The sequence below is a fragment of the Rutidosis leptorrhynchoides genome, chromosome 11 (genome assembly GCF_046630445.1).
Source record: "Rutidosis leptorrhynchoides isolate AG116_Rl617_1_P2 chromosome 11, CSIRO_AGI_Rlap_v1, whole genome shotgun sequence".
Lineage (NCBI taxonomy): Eukaryota > Viridiplantae > Streptophyta > Magnoliopsida > Asterales > Asteraceae > Rutidosis > Rutidosis leptorrhynchoides.
Genome location: NC_092343.1, coordinates 382,639,556 through 382,642,687, shown reverse-complemented (window position 1 = coordinate 382,642,687; position 3,132 = coordinate 382,639,556). Strand labels below are relative to the sequence as shown.

Here is a 3,132-nt window from a genome sequence, read left to right as displayed (position 1 = left end):
TACTGGTTCTTTTTCCATATCTTGATCAGATTGTGGTTCTTGTGGAGTAGGAATAGCTTCATCAGAAATTACAGGTATTTCAGGTGGTTTAAGTGTAATACCACTTCTTGTGGTAATGGCTTTAGCTGTTTCATTCCGGGGGTTAGCATTTGTATCACTTGGGAGACTTCCCGGTTTTCTTTCACCTATCAACCTTGCTAGGTTGCTCACTTCTTGTTCTAAATTTTGAATAGAAGCTTGTTGATTTCTAAATGCTTGAGCATTTTGTTCATTGGTTTGTTTTTGCGATGTGAAAAACTGCGTTTGAGATTCAACTAGTTTTGACATCATATCTTCTAAATTTGGCTTTTTATCATCGGTTTGTGGTGGTTTATTTTGAAAATTAGGTCTTTGCTGATTGTAAGTATTATTGGATACTTGTTGATTGCTAGGACCTTGTTGGTTGTTGTATGGAACATTTCGGTTATAATTTTGGTTTTGATTGTAGATTGGTCTTGGCGGTTGATAATTATCCTGATAATTATTTCCAGGCCTTTGGTTTATGTATGAAACATTCTCTCTTTGTTCCATTGTTAGTTCAATACTGAGACAATCTTTTGTCAAATGTGGTCCTCCACACTGCTCACAACTAATTCTTATTGAGTGAATATCCTTAGTCATCTTTTCCATTCGTCTCTCGACAGTATCTATCTTTGCAGAAATGGAATCTAAGTCATGGCTAGAATCGGCTCTAGCTGCTTTAGATGATCTAACGATATCTTTTTCTTGGTGCCACTCATGTGAGTGGGAAGCAGTGTTATCAATAATTTTATAAGCGTCAGTTGCTGTTTTCTTCATAATGGAACCACCAGCTACTATATCGATGTCTTTCCTTGTAGTGATGTCGCATCCTTGGTAGAATATTTGTACTATTTGACAAGTGTCTAAACCATGTTGCGGACATCCTGTTAATAACTTTCCAAATCTTGTCCACGCTTCATAAAGAGTTTCATTTGGCTTCTGTGTGAACGTAACAATTTCTCCTTGAAGTCTCACGGCTTTAGATGCCGAAAAGAATTGTTTAAGAAAATTTTCAACTAAAACGTTCCATGTATCAATCGCCCCTTCAGGTAACGATTCTAACCAATCTTTGGCTTTTACCTTTAAAGTCCAGGGAAATAACATGAGATATATCTGTTCATCCTCCACTTCTCTTTTTTTTGAAATAAAGTGCAGATCCTATTAAATGTACGAAGATGTTCATTTGGATCTTCCTTCGGCGCGCCACTAAATTGGCATTGATTAGTTACCATGTGTAGGATTTATCCTTTGATTTCATAATCTGGCGCATTAATGTCAGGTTAAGTAATTGCATGACCTTGGCCAGTGCGTTTAGCTCTCATTCGGTCTTCCATACTTAGAGGTTCCAGATTCTCCATAATTGAATTTGTTGAATCTGAATCACTAGAGGATTCTAATTTAATGGTTGGTTCCTCAACAATCTCTGTTTGAATGATTGGTGGTTTCGGAGGAAAAATTAATGGTTCAGGATCTATGAATTGTCCCTGAATATCTTCCGGATTCTCAATTGTGAGGTCGGGTTCAAAAGGTGGTGAACGTTTTGCTCGGTGCATTCACTGAATATCCTATTAATTTTTAAAAAGAAAGAAAAATTATATAAGTTATCCAATTAATAGACTTTTCTGCTTTTGCCCACGTTTCGAATAGCCAAAAGATGTAGCAGGGAGCCAGAACCCTTTAAATCGGAAGCTCACAACTCAGCCACTAACAAATCCAACTATTACTACGAAGCAGAAAATTTGGTTGTCTATCAATTTAACTGGTTAAAATAATTTTTCGTTGAAGTTTAAAGAAATTTTAGAGAAGAAATAGAAAATTCTATGTCCTAAAAACTAGAATGTCAAGAAATAAGAAAGAAAAAGAGCGCGTCGAAAAACGTGTTAAAATAAAAGGAATAAAAGGCGTTGAAAAATAAAAATAAGAAAGTAGCGCGTCGAAACTTAAAAAGGAACTAAAAACTAAGAATTAAAAGTTACGTCTAAAAATATTAAAGCTTAAAGAAATACTATATCCCAAATTGTAATAACTTAAAAAGGCATTAAAATTTAAAAATGGCATCGCAAAATTCTAAAGTACCTAAATCTTAGTCTAAAGAAAAAGCACTTAAGGGATTTTACGGCAAAGCCTAAAAATCTAAAAATAAAAATAACTATGGCAAAAACTATGACTTAGAATTAAATACGAGCGAAAAATACAAATATTACGCTAAAACGAATAAAAAGATACAAAATATAAAAATAAACTTAAAGTTGTAAAAAGTACAATTTTTATAAAAATATTATTTTTATATTATTTATTTTATAAAACTATTAATTTTATATATTAATAAAACTAAATAAACTAAATATATAAAACAAATTAAATACAAAAACTAAAATAAATAATAATAATAATAATAATAATAATTACTCCGTAATGATTGTAGTGGAAAGTCAAATGTGGCGTGTCAGACACAGTCATGCGATCGCATGGTCCTCACGTTATAAATCCATGAGATCACATGGAGTAGGGTTTCGGCCAGGTCTGGGCTGCTACAGTACTGGACCGAGTAATTTTATATATATATTTTTTTTTCAGTTTTCTGTTTTAAATATATATAATATTTATATAACTTAAATAAAAATTTAATTTTAAAAACTAAAATAAAAATAAAGAAACTTTATAATTTTATATATATGTAACAAACTCTTAAATATATATATATATATTTTGTTTTTCTTTTATATTTTTGAATATATTATTATTTTTTCAAAAACGTATATTTTTACAAAAAGCGTATATTTATAAAAGTAAACTTAAAAATTAATAATTTTTTTTTTATATTTTTATAGCGTTGCGCTTCCGGCGTTTAATCAAGAATGTTCCCCGGCAGTGGCGCCAAAAATACTTGATGTGTGCGAGGTGTACTAGGAAATAGTATTTATTTTTACAACGAAATACTATTAAATACGAAACAATTTTACACAAGATATTTATTTATTTATAGAATGGATATACCTAAACCTTGCTACAACACTTATAGGCAGTGTACCTAATCGTACAGTAGTGTAGTTTTTAGTAAGTCCGGTTCGT

The 3,132-nt window shown here is 31.4% G+C and overlaps 1 non-coding gene across 1 annotated transcript; it reads left to right on the top strand.

Annotated features, from left to right (window-relative positions):
- The first annotated feature begins 925 nt into the window (after positions 1 to 925).
- LOC139879060 (small nucleolar RNA R71) lies at positions 926 to 1,032 on the top strand. Its single transcript, XR_011769913.1, has one exon. It is a non-coding gene; the product is annotated as a small nucleolar RNA R71 (small nucleolar RNA).
- Positions 1,033 to 3,132: the final 2,100 nt, after the last annotated feature.